The 16,441-nt window shown below is 33.2% G+C and overlaps 2 long non-coding RNA genes across 2 annotated transcripts in view; both read left to right on the top strand.

Annotated features, from left to right (window-relative positions):
- The window catches only part of LOC139522897 (uncharacterized), an 85,983-nt gene that overhangs the window by 35,761 nt on the left and 33,781 nt on the right, over positions 1 to 16,441 (top strand). The gene's annotated exons all lie outside the window — the stretch shown is intronic.
- LOC139522894 (uncharacterized) lies at positions 588 to 14,516 on the top strand. Its single transcript, XR_011664509.1, has 5 exons — positions 588 to 699; positions 1,979 to 2,042; positions 2,893 to 2,998; positions 13,149 to 13,210; positions 14,423 to 14,516. It is a non-coding gene; the product is annotated as an uncharacterized lncRNA (long non-coding RNA).

Below are 16,441 nucleotides of genomic sequence, written 5' to 3'. Positions count from 1 at the left end.
ATGCTATGGCTTTGTTATTTCGTACTAATGAATTGGTAATTCTTTTATATGCCTGTATCATAAAATGATAATGTTTCAAAATTTGATGATCTTACATTGCATGATTTGTTCGCTCCCGTATTTAGTGCAGTTTAGATATTTATTGATAAGGTAAAAAAACACACGTGACCATTCAGAAAACACTAGTTCTATTTTAGAACCGATGTCAATGCCGTTTTTTTTTAATGTACATCGAATGAGTGCAGCTATCCATAGAATGAAAGTTAAAATAAAATTAGAGTTATTTATAATAGTTATTTTTCTTCTTTTTCTTCTTTCATTTCTTCTATCTAGTATTATCAAATGTATTATTCGGACGAATTTTGATTAGGTCTACCGGTGATTTTTGATTTATGCTAACAATCAAAAATCGCTTATGTCTTCAATTATGTGTAAATAAAATTTACTATGCAGTTAAAGTTTAACATCTTATAAAGAACTGTATAAATAACCATGATAAATACATAACCTTGAAACCTTAACACTTCCGATTTTTTTTCTTCATTTTGACCAATAGATGAAGATTTTTCCATAACAATCCATTTCACTTAATTTTACAAGCATTTTTTGCTATATTCATACGTGATTATATACATCAGGTAATGTTGTGCATGTTGTATTGTTGAGCAGTAAGTCCAGTTACGTAATACATCGTAGAAGGTAAGTCTGTCTGCATGTATGCTTGATAGCTTACGAAAGTTAAAGCTAGCACGAGCACATTGGCTACATACGAATTAAACTCGCACAACTATGAGCTGGAGTATTTTCAAGAGTTCATACTCTAGCATGTTTGTGAAGGCATAGTAACGTAAACTAATTAAAAAAATATATGAAAAAATCATCAACGATACTTCACTGATTATTTTGTTCATTAGACGACTGTTATGTTTACAAAAAAAAACTACTCAGTGAAGCTAAAATCAAAAAGGCCAAACACTTTACGAATTTAACATTTCCAAAGCGTTATATTGGTTACTTTCTGTGGATGTCTTATTTGTACAGATGATAATATCAATGATAATTCATTTCAATAAAGAAGTTCTGACTGTAGGAATTTGATAACCCAAAGAACGTTACCTCAACCAGAGCTGTCATTGACCCAGTTTATGTAAAATAAAAAAAAATAAAAGATATATCGCTGATAAATTGGTACGCCAAACGTTTGTTTCGTTCGCAAAAGACTCTTCAATTTCTCTCGAATAAAAAAAAACCAGAATCATGTTGAATGGTTGAAGTGCATGTTTTGTCGAATACAGATCTTTTTTTTCTGTGGTGAAATATGATTATTACTGCGAATAATAAATAAAATCAATTATAATCAATATCAACACAGAATTGCTGACTACTAGTCAGGCGACAATTTCACCAGCAGTGACATCTACCCATTGTTTGTAACAAAAACTTAGCCAAGTCACCAGACTGAACTATGTGAGATTCAGACATGCGTTTTGTCTAAATGATTTCTCTGTGTAGTTATTTAGTTATTTAGCTTGTTTTTCAAGCTATTTTTTATACACTGAAATAAAGAATGAATTAAATTAATAGTATGCAAAAAAGTTATAAATATGATTTAAAACGTGTGTTATTGTTATTATAAAAAAGAAGATGTGGTATGATTGACAATGAGACGATTCTTCACAAAATGATACAGACATTAACAACTATAAATAACCATAAAGTCTTCAACAATGAGCAAAGCCATAACCGCATAGTAAGCTGTAAAAGGCCCCAAAATGACAAATGTAAAACAATTCAAATGAGAAAACTAACCGCCTAATTTATGTACAAAACAATATACGAAACAAATTCAATTGTCCAACCATATACTTCTAAATGAATAAAGTAATACATGCATCATTAACATTTACTGTTACTAGATAAAAGATGACTGGAAGCATAAAATATTTATTTTCTTACAAAACTACAATTTTTATTTTAGCTTCCACAAGAAGACGTAATGAGGTATACGGTGTTGATGGTGTTCCTTCTTATTATAATTACAGGTAATAACACATAAATATTTCCACGATTCATTCAGAGCTTAACAGCGAACAATAATCAATTGTTTGCTTTTATTTATAACCGGTATTGTCACGACACAACACCTTCAATCACTTGAACAATAGTTTTGCTTTGTTTTTAACTGTTCAACTTTTCTTTTCCCTCTTTTTAGTTTTATCAAGATAAGTCATTGTTATCATTGATATCACTTTTGAATTAAACAGATGTTCGATGAATCATGACATCATTGGCATTAGAGTAACAAATATGTCTTGAGTAATATTTATTGCGATTTTATATAATGTTTCAAAATTCCCTTCAAAAATACAGCTAAATCAAAGCAATACAGTAAATAATAAGCTCAGCAGAACATGTAGTACTTAGCAATTACTGTGATCAACATACAATCTATTATACTACACATCTAAAAATTTCAATGTTTGCTTCGAAACAAAAGGTGGGACTTATAAATACAACACCTATTGTCAAAAAACTGTTAAAACCTTCATATAGTTCGGATTGTGCAATTTATTCGTATCAAATTTCTAAAAATTACAAAATATTCAGAAGTCTATTCTGCTTATCTCATTATTGTCAATCTAATTTTATTCTCATGACTTTTACGTGCTACAACGTTTCAAATACTTTTCTTTGTTTTGTTTTTTTAATTTCGAACTGAAGTAATTAAAACAAATCTATCTTTGGCGAAACACAAGCAAAGACCTGGATACCACATACTCACTATTGAAATAATTAATAACCAACAAAAAAGTTAAAGGCCACAGTATGCATTAGTTAATACCGCTGTGTATTTGTCTTCAGATTTTTCAATTAGCGTAATTTTACTTTTAGATATTGTATGTTCTCAACGATCATGTGCTGCATGTATAGCGGTTTATGATCCAGTGTGTTCCACATTCGGTGAGACTTTCACAAATGATTGTGTATTGAATTGTGCGTAAGTAATTTCCCCTAAACGTACGATTTATCATATTCGTTAAAGACCAACCACATATTATTTAATTTCATTTAAGATTTGATAAAAAAAAAGTGAACCTCCTTCAAACTGTAAAACAGTCAAAGTTGTACTAATACTTATACACCTATAGTTGCTGGATATCACTAATTATCGTTATTATACGAAATTTTCCTTTGATCTTACTGGTTAATAATTTTGTTTCCCAGCACAGTAAAGTGATATGAAAATTATCGCTAAACAGCAGGTACACACGTGTCGTTATCAATGAAATTATAACGTCGTCATAGGTAAAACAGCGGTAAATAGATTATCATCGTTCATCTAAACTTGTTGCTTTTTTCACATTCGCCTTGACGGCTTGAGCGATAATCTATAAGTATCCAGGATACTTTGGCAATGTTGTCTAAATACTTTAAAACAGTTTTGGATTAGCTGCACCAGATGCGGACTTCAGCGTTGATGTTATATTCCAAAATAGGTTGAACTCAAGTCTTAACTGGAAGTCTGAAGAGCTTATATAAACAATGAGGAATGAAATTATACAAATGTACTAATCAGGGAAGCAGAATCAGAGCTTGTGTACGAAGAAACATTTAATAATGTCAAATCATTTTCCAGAATTTCATTTTTGCAAACTTTGAGATAACATGTCAGTATTCTCTAAGTAAATTGCTGGAATGCTTAGCAACTTAGGTACTAACAGATATTACAAGCAGAAGAGATATATGTCACTCTAATACTGTTATACTCTTTGAGATATAAGAATCAAATATCCGTAAAATGGAAGTACAAGTGTATATAATATAAATTGAAATATCACAATATTTATTGACAATCTGTTCAACGATTTTTGTACTTTTTTTTTTATTGTCATTGAAATGATTGTTCTATTAATTTGACGTTTAAGAAAGTAACCACATTAGTTTTTGTTAGTCATATATTCTGTTAATTAAAAAAAAAACAATCGCAGAAAGAAAAAGTAGTGTGAAATCAGTTGTTGCTTATTAAATGGATATTCACAATATGACATGCAGTTTAAATAACCTGGTTGTTTTCAAAATTTCTAGAATGACCACGTGATGTAATGTACTAGTAACCTTGGCTGGTTTAATAGTTAAATCACATACATATCCTAACAATAATGTTTCTGTTAACTTTTAAAAATGTAATAATTAGTGTTCCTTTAATCCAGTTTGAGTTGAAGGTAATTCCCTTTGGTTACCATAATCGATGTCCAACTGATAACATTTCTCATTAGACAAAAAAGAAAATTCATGTTGATGCGAATCGTTTGTTCTAAAGAATAGCAGTCAATATCAAATCGGGTTTGCTTCATTTTTAAGGAAGGTGTCAGATTAGAAAATAACTGTCCAACTAAAATACGCTAATGAAAAACTATTTATACTTATTTTTTATATTCTTGTTCAAACTTAAATCCAGGTTTCTACATTCACAAATAGTGTATATAAATTTCACTACTAAAGTTTTAAACATAATTCTGCAAGCATTGGTAAGTACAAACATTACAGTTGATTTTTGTTTTACATTGCAATATAACGCTTAATATAGTTACAGCATGACTGATTTGACAAGAAAATTCCATTTCATGCATTTGAACGAACTTATCTGCTAGAGTATATACGAAAGCCGAGAAGGATCATTCAAAATTCAAAATTCAGAATTCAAAATTCAGAATTCAAAATTCAAATTTCAAAATTCAAAATTCAAAACTCAAAAATAAATATTGCGAAATCATAACACGTGTTTCCGGTATGAAGAACTGTCATCCTGACACCTTTTAGACAGTTTTACCCTAGAACAGTTTTAGACAGTTCTACCTAGAACTTACCAAAGTTTTAGACAGTTCTACGACTAGAACAGTTCTACGACTAGAACATGTACACTTCTACGACTAAAACAGTTTAGAACTGATTTGGTCAGTGCTACTGCTAGAATTGATTTAGTCAGTTCTATTCATAGAAAAGTTTTAAGAACTCTTTGTCTTAACTATAGAAACGTAAAAAGAATATAATATATGTTGCGTGTGGCTTTATCAACGATAGTTATAACACTGAATGGTGACCAGTGAGATGTCCTTACTGCAGTGACGTCATTTAGAACTGTTCTACAATCCTGACAGGTTTGGTCAGTTCTACGGCTAGAACAGTTTTTGACAGTTCTGCTGACAGTTCTACGGTTAGAACTGATTTGGTAATTTCTGCTGACAGTTCTACGACTAGAACTGATTTTGGACATGCAGTTCTACCTAGAACAGTTATAGACAGTTCTACCCTAGAACTGATCCTGGCAGTTCTACTTAGAACAGTTCTAGGTAGATATGTTTTAGGACCAGTCTAGAACAGTTCTATGACAGATTATTCTGAGAGTTCTAATGAGAGGTTAGAAGTGATCTCCACTGTACAAGGGCAATAACTTTAATAAACAAAAACACTTTTAATTTGTTCTTTAACACTTTTTATTAACATTTTGAAAGCTTCAGAGCAAAAGCTGATGACCAAATATTTACACAAAATAGACTGACACGACCGCAACATAAATTAGATTAAAGCTAGATTCACACTGCTGATCAGATCAATTCTATACCCGACTACTCAAATTTCCACGATCAAGCGTAACCAATTTTTTGATCGGGACTGTTTGCATTTGGAGTTTCTACCCGACTGCTACCAGACCGCAAAAGACTCAAACTCGACCTTTAACGACTCCTTCACGACTTCTTCACGACTGATCATAGAATCCAGCCACTAGTTCAATATATTTCCGATGATCCCGACCAATTTACGATCCTAACATGATCTTTACTCGACTTTCTCGACTAAATACCCGGCCACGTCCACTTGTATTTTTGTCCATCTGACGAGTTAAGCCTTTTTCAACTGATTGTTATAGTTTGTTCTTATGTTGTACTGTTATACCACTAACCCAGGTTAGGGGAGGGTTGGGATACCGCTAACATGTTTAACCCCGCCACATTATTTATGTATGTGCCTGTCTCAAGTCAGGAGCCTGTAATTCAGTGGTTGTCGTTTGTTTATGTGTTACATATTTGTTTTTCGTTCATTTTTTTATATAAATAATGGTCATTGTTGAAGGCCGTACGGTGACCTATAGTTCTCAAATTCTGTGTTATTTTGGTCTCTTGTGGACAGTTGTCTAATTGGCAATCATACCACATCGTCTTTTTTATAAATCAACAATACTCGATCTCAACACGATCCTGACTAGACCAGATCGACATGATCGTATAATAGTATTGGTCGCAGAAATAATCGGTATTGGTCGGTTGAGAACATATTCAGTATAAAACGTACAATGAATAAAATGTCTTATTTTCGAGCCCCCGCCACTATAGAGGAGAAAATTAAGTGTTATCCTTGTCCGTCTCATCGCCCAACAGTCCGTACGCTGTATAACTCTAGTTTTCCCCAACCAATAGTATATAAAACTTATATGCAATACTTTGCACCACAAAACAGAGAAAAAGTTAATCTGGGTTGTGTCAATTTTTCCGTTCTATCGTTATGCCCCTTTAGAAATGAAAAAAATGGCCGAATTTTTTGTTTCCATTTTCTAAGTTATGTTTGCCTCAACAAAATGTTATGAAAATTACAAATATATATATAACCCCAAAACTCAGATCAAGTTGAAATAGCGGGTCATCATACATTTATGTGTCCCGTGGACTAAACTTGAATTGTGGCGAAGAAAATGAACATGAAGCAACGACGCCGAGAAATATGTGTGAGGCTTCAGTTAGCTGACACGTCGATTCTTGTTCGAGAGGCCTGAGAGACAGTTGCGGGATATTTTATTTTTCTGTTTATTGTAGAAAAAAAATGCCTTAATTTGGCAAAAGGGTCTAAGAGAACTGAAAATTGTAATGCATGAAAATAAATTCTTCACAAAGCACAATATGAATGAAACAAGAGATTCTGAAGAGCTTGTGTCGCTCACCTTGTTTATTGTTTTGGAAATCATGTAAAATAAGGTGAAAATCACAACAAATAGTACAAGATACCCATTTAACGATTAAGACCAAGTGTAGTTTAATTTGGCCTAATAGTTAAATTAATAGTAGGTCATTCCTGAAGTGTAGTCTTACATTAGTAACTGAAGACCACTTATCATTATTTAAATAAGTGTTCAAGATGTGACCATTTGAAATTGTTTTAACATTTTCCCTTGGACTTCTTTACAGAAAACCCCTATGTTTATTTTCGTCCTGAACTTGCATGAAATATTTGCCACTGGAAGTTAATAATCAAATAATCAATCGATTTTTAGCCATGGCGGCAATGTTGGTTGGATGGCAGGATCATCGGATACATTTTTTAATCAAGATACCCTACTGAAAATGGTGGCTAAGTTTAATTCTATGTGTTCCAGTTGATTCAGTGAAGAAGATTTTTTTGTAAAAGTTTACAAAATTTACAAAAAATTGTAAACAATTAAGTATAAAGGGCAATAACTCCTTAGGGGTCAATTGACCATTTTGGCTATGTTTGCCTATTTGTTGATCTTACTTTGCTGAGCATTATTGCTGTTTACAGTTTACATGTATCTCTATCTATAATCTTATTCAAGATAAACCAATAACTGCAAATTGTCCTTACAATTACCAATTGAGGGACAGCAACCCAACTACGGGTTGTCTGATTTGTCTGGAAATTTCAGGGCAGATCTATCATAACCACACGAAATTTTGAAATACTATGGCTTTTCTACCTCAGGCATAGTTTACCTTAGCTGTGTTTGGCAAAACTTTTAGGAATTTTGGTCCTCAATGCTCTTCAACCTCGTACTTTATTTGGCCCTTTTAACTTTTTTGGATTCGAGCGTCACTGATGTATACTCATGTATGGCCGAGTAGAGATCGAAGAGTGATCGAATGTGGTCGCGTAGAGATCGGGTTTTGGTCGAGTTGGTCTGGGATGAAAAAAATATAGAAGTCGCAGTGATCATGAAGCGATCGGCATTGGTCGAGTTAATCTTGACCACATATCTTACAGATTGACGTTGATCGATAAATGATCGGATATTAGTCGAGCAAAGATCGAAATGATCAAGTACTGATCGGTAAACTATTTGTATTCCGACCTAACTCGATCTCTACACAATCCATCCCGATCAATTCGATCGCTACTCGACGAATTATTGATCTCTTCTCGAGTGACTGGCTTCTGGATCCTTACTCGAATGTTTTTGACATGTCAAAAACTCTCGGGTAGAAAGTCAGATCGATGACGACCCGAACATTCTTGTTGATTGAGACGGACCAGACTCCCGATCGCTTATTTTTTCTTGATCGAGATTGATCGAGTTGGTCTGATCGGTAGTGTGAACCTAGCTTAAAAATGCGCGATTCTAGTCGGAGAGATTGCGATACGATCTCAAAACACGTCGTTACGACCTCACAACGACCATCTCGTTCTCTCTGCGACCCAACAACGCTGCTTCTACGACTATACCACGATTATACTACGCTTTTCAAGACCTTAGTACGATTCTAGCACGCTCATGCAGTCCTCATACTACGACCTGATTTCGTTCATACTACAACCATTTCGAGTTCTAGTCATGCTCATTGTCATTGTCTTTAAAATACATAAAAGCTCCTCAGGTTTTGATTTTGTATCAGTACCACTATTACTTTATGAAATATCGTTATTTGATCTAGATGGATTAGCAATACGTTGATTCAGGTTTGATTGTTGATTCGACATCTCTACTGGATAAGGATTCGTACCAGAGGCCCATCTGACTCAACTACTACCCCTACCACCACGCACAAAAGTTCTGGTGGATGTTGGTGGCATGTCAGTGTTGTTTTCTGGAATTCTACTTATTAATGACAGTTGGAAGGAATGGAACAGTATTAATATGGAATATGATGTGGATATTATTGATAATAGCGTAATTGGATCGCGGTATGCACTTGCTAAGATCGTATAATGATCTTGATAAGAGAGTGCTATAATTGCAGAAGATGCGTGGTAAGATCGTTTTGAGGTCGAATTAATCGTGGTATGTCGTAGTGAGAACTTATTGAGCGTAGTAAGATTGCGATAATCGTTTTTAGTGCGATCGTGGTCTACTGTGACTGGGGAATTAGGGGTTTATTGACAATGGTCATTTGACTTATTTGTAGATCGTAGTTTTCTTAACATTATTGCTGCTTTCAGTTTATCTTTATCTATAATAATATTCAAGATGATAACCAAAAACATCATAATTTCCTTAAAATTGCTAATTCAGGGGTAGCTACCCAGCAACGGAATCTCTGATTCGTCTGAAAATTTCAGGGTAGATATATCTAAACCTGATGAACATTTTTATCTTGTCAAATTTACTCTAAATGCTTTAGTTTCAAAGATATTCTGAAATTTCATTTGTTTTCGATGGTATCAATTTTCGTGGATTAAGGAAAACTTGCATATTCGTGGATACTTACTTTCGTGGTTTTGTGGAAGTCTGCGTACACGCCTAACGCCTATATAAAAATTGACATTCGTTGATCATTTAATTTCATGGTTCATTTGTACCAACGAAATCCACAAATATATGTATCCAACGAATAATAATGAATCTACAGTAAGCCAAAAAGCTGCATTTACCCCTACGTTGTATTTTTAGCAATGGCGGCCATGTTGGTTGGTAGGCGGGGTCGTCTGACACATTTTTTAAACTAGATACCCCAATGATGATTGTGTCCAAGTTTGTTTTAAATTGGCCCAGACGACGACGACGGATCCAAATGATGAGGAAAGCTCACTTGATCTTGACCTTTTAGGTCAAGTGAGCTAAAATTGAATATCTTGATTAGATTGTTCTTAAACTAAATGCAATCAATATTGAACTCTACGCCAGGTCGACTGTTGACCTCAATTTACCTGAGAATGCAGACGCACATATTTTATTGCGCCGGCAACAAATTTGCTTAAAAGGTGAATCAATTTGAAATACGATCTAATAAGAAATAGTTGCGGCATGACAAGCTAGGGGATCTAGGATTTTGGAAAGGGGCGAGGTATTATAATAATAAGATCTTTTTAAAACTTTTTTTTTGGCTAAAACAACATAAAATAAGTGTAAAATGCATTTTTGCAACAGTTCCTGTATAACTTATAGTTAAAGTGTAAGGGTTGGACATGTTTGATGCCGTATTCTCCCAATTACTTGTCTATAATAAAATTATTAAAACCTTTTTTTTTGGCTAAAAAACCATAAAATTTGTCAGTAAAAATGTACATGGAAGATTTTCATTTGTTGTATGTTTAGGTAGCATAACCTCACAGACTTCTTGTTGTAAACTAGATATAAGCCGGGCTATTCAATGAAATTACTATAATAAAATTAAGAATGGAAATGGGGAATGTGTCAAAGAGACAATAATCCGACCATAGTGGAGACAACAGCTGTAGGCCACCAAAGGTTCTTCATTGTAGTGAGAATTCACTCCCGCACATGAGACAAGATAGACAAACAAGCAATGTTTATACCACACGAGTTAAGAAAGATAAACAAGCAATATTTATCCAAAAATGTTTGACACCCAACAAGGGAAGTGAGGGGTTCCAAAACAACCAAGGCTACGAATGAGTCTGAAATGACAACGAATTTATGAATGGCGGTCAACAAATGGAGACATAACGGCCAAACCCAGCAGGCAGGTTGCAGTCGTGCCTTGAAAAAAGTATTCAATACATAAGTCCGGCGAAACATACACTCTGGTCAGATATGGGATTTGCATTCGAACCGTGAAACAAGCCCCCCCTCCCCCCCCCCCCAAACAAAATACGCCGATGTTTATTCATCATGTTCATTTATTGCTAGAAATGTTTTTTTCTAATAGCCAAAAAACACAAAAAAAAGCGGACAAGATTATTGTTTCCAATGCATATATATACAGCCGGAATCTTTGTTTAAGGCAAAACTCAGACCGCCTCCGTAAATCAAATGGTTCTTACCTTAGAATCAAAATCTATCTAGAGCTTACTGACTGGGGATCATTATTCAGCTATGTTATTAATAGACTGGGGCGTGTGGGGTTAAACATTGCTTTCGTAGGTAAATAATATTAACGTGAAACTTTTTTCCCAAGAATGTAATAAAGTATTACTTTCTGTTTAGTGAAATTGGGAAATAGAAGTCTATATGTTCTTGCTAAATCCTTTGTCGGTTTGAAGGTGTCATGCTTTTTATCCTCAGCCTAAGCAATGTGTTACTGTAATTTGAATTTCCAAATGACTCGAGTAACACTTTTTTCGACGCACGAGTCAACTCCACCGTAGCAAATCACATGACTTTGACATAATCCATAATATATTACAGTAAATACGAGCGAAAAATATCTTTATAAGTAAAGAATTGTCGCATGAAAATTAGATACACGCACGGGAAATCGCGTTCACGAAGTCTAGTCTGATTAATCATTGTACAAAAAACAAAAGTGCAAACAAAAAGGGGGGCTACGCCCTCTACGACCCCTCTGGATCCGTCACTACAACCACAAGGAGTAGGTCCGGTAAGGGTCGATTTTGGCCTCAAATTTCAGTTTCATCTAACGAGATATTTAGGACACTTTTTAAACACTTAAGTGTCTATTTTAATTGATTCGATTAGTTTATGCTAAAGATTTTAACTGATTCAGTCATTAAAAACGCTCCGATTGAAGCTTAAATATGAAAAATCTATCAAATATGCCAAAAAACGTCACTTTTCAGATGGTTTTCGTCAAAAATGAAAGTGGTCGCATCCGTGTTCATCCTCAACCTTTATATATGTTATGTATTATCATCAAATACAACTTACATTTCAATATTATGAATGAACACGAATGCGGCCACTTTCATTTAAGACGGAAACCGTCTAAAATTTAACTAAAATGCTATAATTGTGAAGATTTCAGTAAATTAGCATGACTTTATGATGCTAGTTCACGATATATGTGCATTGTATTGTCAAAAAACAGCACATATTTATGTAGCAGAAGCATTCTACTTTCCAAGAAATAGCTAAAAGATTACATTTTCACAATTTTGCAAAACTGCTTAATTGTGGGGCCAAAAAGGGGTCTTACTGAACCTACTCCTTTATAGGAAAGAAATGCTGTAACAGAAAGAAGATGTCATAAGAAATGACCTTGAAATAACTTATTGAAAGAAATACATTCAATATTGTAACGTGACCGAGGGGAGGAACGACACCGACACAGACGGACAGACATAATCATACTATGGCACAACAATACGACAATGTATCCTATGGTAATTCCCATGAACTAAATAATACGTTATCTGTTCATTCACAAATTTACATTACTTCAGATGCATTGACAAACTACGTTACAAATTAAGTTTTAACATATAAACTTTAAAAACCAAGTCCTTCAGTATCTATACTGATTAAAACAATCGTGACAGTACTACAGCTTCTAGTATCTTGACCAACTGACCTTTATCATAGAGTTTAATTACTTTCTCTTTAGACAAAACAAATAGGCATAACTAATTTTATTACCCTTAACCCCAAAACATCGTTACTTGTCTTAATTAATCTGACAGTTCAACTTTAACTGCAGATAATAAAACTAGCCATTTGTCAAATAAGCCTTGCGTCATTAATTTTCTATGTACACAAATAAACAGTTATAAAGCAAATGAGTAAGAGGTAAATATTTACAAAACATAAAAATTTCAATACCGTTTTTCAAAGAGTCCTATTCATCCTATATTTGTTTTGGTGTAATTGCAACAAAATTGTTAGCTAATTTTCTTTAGCCTTTTTCTAATTATTATTCATTACTTCAATTAATAAATTAGTATACTTTTCTAAACATATAATAAACTCTATAACATCTTAACCAGCAGCCATCCTTCACCGAGGTACATTTTAAGTCGAGGCACAGAGACCACGTGACAAAGAAACGGCGGGAATCGGAATCGGAATTCTTTATGTTTTGAATTATGAATTATGAATTTTGAATTTTGAATTTTGAATTTTGAATGATCCTTCTCGGCTTTCGTAAGTATAGAATAGAGTTCACTACCTTTAAACAGTCTTTTACAAGTACATATAATTTGATTAAATATCGTTATTCTTTTTTCAGTGGTCAACTCCTTGCGTGCCGTGGGGAATGTCCATGTTGGTATTAACAACAAAAAGACAAGGGTAAGTTAGAATAACATAGAATGAAGTTTAAAAGATTGTAAACAGAACAATTTAAAATAATAAAAGGAAAGACGTGTACGAGCAGCAAACATTTATACATAATTTTGGCCAGTATAAACTACAAAAAACTGTAAGTGATAAATCTATTCTAGTATAAAAACATGAAAAGATACGATCAGCCCACTTCTTAAAATCTTTGCATTTTAAGTTTAAGCCGTTTTGAAGTATATAAGATTAAAGTATGATTCTCTTGTGTGCAATTAATTAAAGCTGACAGATATCTGAAATAATACATTTGAATACTGCTTTCCATACAACCTTATTGTCTTTTCATAAACGAGATTAAAACTGTAAAAGGAAATCATTGTCGCATTTGAGGAAATGCGTTTCAATGTTTTGGGATGAACAATAGCTTTAAAAAATATATAAATCGGCACAACACGTCTTATAGATATTTATGTTCATGAAAGGCATGCATAGGGATACAAATTCATAATGCATAAGAATATGAAGAAATTGATCTGTTTTTTTCAAGGTAAATTTAATGGTATACGGGTAAAAGATAGATAGAGTCCCAAGAAGTAAAGTTGAAATCATCCCTTCGTACGTTCTACGGATGACATCACGTTGGAGTTGGTTGACCGTTTAGGAATATCCGTCTCACAGAAGATAACGTATTTGTTCCAAATGTCGTTAATACCACATCCCAGCAGCGCCTGCATGCGAAGTTTATATCTTCCAATTGATACAGTATTCAGGGGCTTGTATTTCCTATCATTATTTCCTTGTTAGAGGGTTTCGGTTTACAAGGAAGCTATTAAAAAAAGAGTTCCAAATGGTAAAGTTGAAATCATCGCTTCGTAAATTTTACGAACGCCATCACGAATTTGTTTACCGTTATGGAATAACAGATAATAGCGGATATATTCCTTACACGTAACTACAATCCGGTTCCCTTTTCGTTAATGTAACCTATCGAATAAGACTATTTCCGGGTTTGTTTTCGATTTTAGCCATGGTGTTGTCAGATTATGTTCGACATAAGAGTCTGAATGGTACATTTTGCCTCTCTTATTACAAATCTAATATTTTATTGCAGGGTTTTTAGGCAGATCATTTTAAAATTATAAAAAAATATACATTCAAACAATCTATTAGTATATATATACTGTTCTTTTGTTAACTGATAATTATTTTGCATTTCTATTTCAGCATGGTCAGCTCCAAGTGATACTGAAACATATATGGAAGAAATTAAAAAAATAAAAATAAAAACTGTTTACATAATATAATATTGCCAAGGCTATTATTGGTTGTTTTCAATATGAAAATGATTTGATATTGAATGTGTAATTATAACATCACAAGTTACATACTTCACGAATAGATTACCTTAGCTGTATTTGGCAAAACTTTTAGGAATTTTGGTGTTCAATGCTCTTCAACTTCGTACTTTATTTGGTCTTTATAACTTTTTTGGATTCGAGCATTACTGATGAGTCTTTTGTAGACGAAACGCGCGTCTGGCGTAAACACAAAATTAAATCCTGGTATCTATGATGAGTTTACTTATGTTAAACTTCGTTTAAAATTAGTCTTAAGAATTTTTATCTACAACTTCAGGACATTGAATCCATACTTCAACAAAATAGTGGCACCTGTTCTTTAATTGTGTCAATCACCTTAAATGTATAGCCAACTATGCTGTAATGGAATATTTAAGCATCAATTAATGAAATAATGCATATATCCTAGTTGGCTAAATTAAGAAGTTATCACAGAACAACATGAATGTATGGTTGCAACACACTAAAAAAAGGAATAAATCCAGTTCCACAGTTTACGGAAGTAAAAATCAATCAATCAATTAATCAATACTTGTCCAGTTTAATAAGTCTATCACTCGAGAATTTTGAGAAAAAAAATTACATACGATTTTTTTGATTTTTTAACCTTCTTACCACCAACCAGTACAAAACATCGATATTCATTAAGAATTATTCCGCTTTACCTACTAGCTAACGTTTTGCCGATTATGGCATTTGTACTGAGTATGAATCAACATAGAGGATGTTAAATGAATAGCTGGATAAGTTTTCCTTATCGACTCAACTGGTCTTGCGTCTTTTATATTTCTTATGGTTCCCTCGGTTGTTTTTTTATTTTGTCATCTTGGTTTTTTTCTGAAAAATGATAAAAGTCTTTCTCCTTTAGTGCACTAATATCATTATGTCCAAAATAAGAAATATTCTGGAATCGAAATATTTAATTTACATTTCTACATGATATTCATTGTATAACTGGTCAAATGTTTTACTGTAAATAATAAATGTGTGTTTGAAAATAAAACATGAAATATACCAAACAGAATCAAAGTTACTTAAATCATATAAAGAATACTAAACTAGCTAGGGAACATTAAGATTCCAAATGATATTTATTTTTTAATCTATAAAACCATGACACAATTTACAATGCAATGGCAAAACACAAACGGACTTAGCATCAAAACCTTACATATACCGAATTTATCTCGAGTGTTTTTGGTGGGTAAGCAGATGCTGATCATTATGATCATGAAATGTCTAAATCGGTGAAGACACAATCCTGGAAAAGACGACGTAATAGAAGTAACGACTGCATGAACTTATCTGTCGTCAGTTGTAATTGAAATATTTCATAACGACGCATAAACTCCGAGTAAAATTCCAAACAGAAAGTCCCCAATCAAATTGCAAAATCAATTGACAAAATACATCAAACGAAAGGACAACAACTGTCGTATTCCTAACTCGGAACAGGCATTTTCAAATGTTGAAAATGGTGGATTGAACCTGGTTTTATAGCAATATACCTCTCACTTGTATGACAATCGCATCAAATTCTGTTATTTTTACAACGATGCGTGAATAAAACATACATACTAGTTAAAATAGTCAAACTATGGGTGAAGCAGTTCTCACTGTGTTAAAATCTCAAAACAAACAAATATTTAACAAAAAAACACAAAAAGCATCTATCAAATTAAAAAACCACATGCATTGCCTCGCGTGCTTAACGTCATGGAATGTAAACGTCACATATAAAGAAGTATAAAATAATTTTCGGTTCAATGTTTTTTCTAAAAAATGTTATTTCACATGGGGAATGGTGGTATGCAGGATTAAAAGATCAAAAGAATGTTAGAACTTATTTCAGAAATAGACCGAATATTAAAGTTATCCAGAAGAT

This window comes from Mytilus edulis, chromosome 5, assembly GCF_963676685.1.
Source record: "Mytilus edulis chromosome 5, xbMytEdul2.2, whole genome shotgun sequence".
In the NCBI taxonomy this organism is placed as follows: Eukaryota; Metazoa; Mollusca; class Bivalvia; order Mytilida; family Mytilidae; genus Mytilus; species Mytilus edulis.
This window is presented reverse-complemented; position numbering and strand designations above follow the sequence as displayed.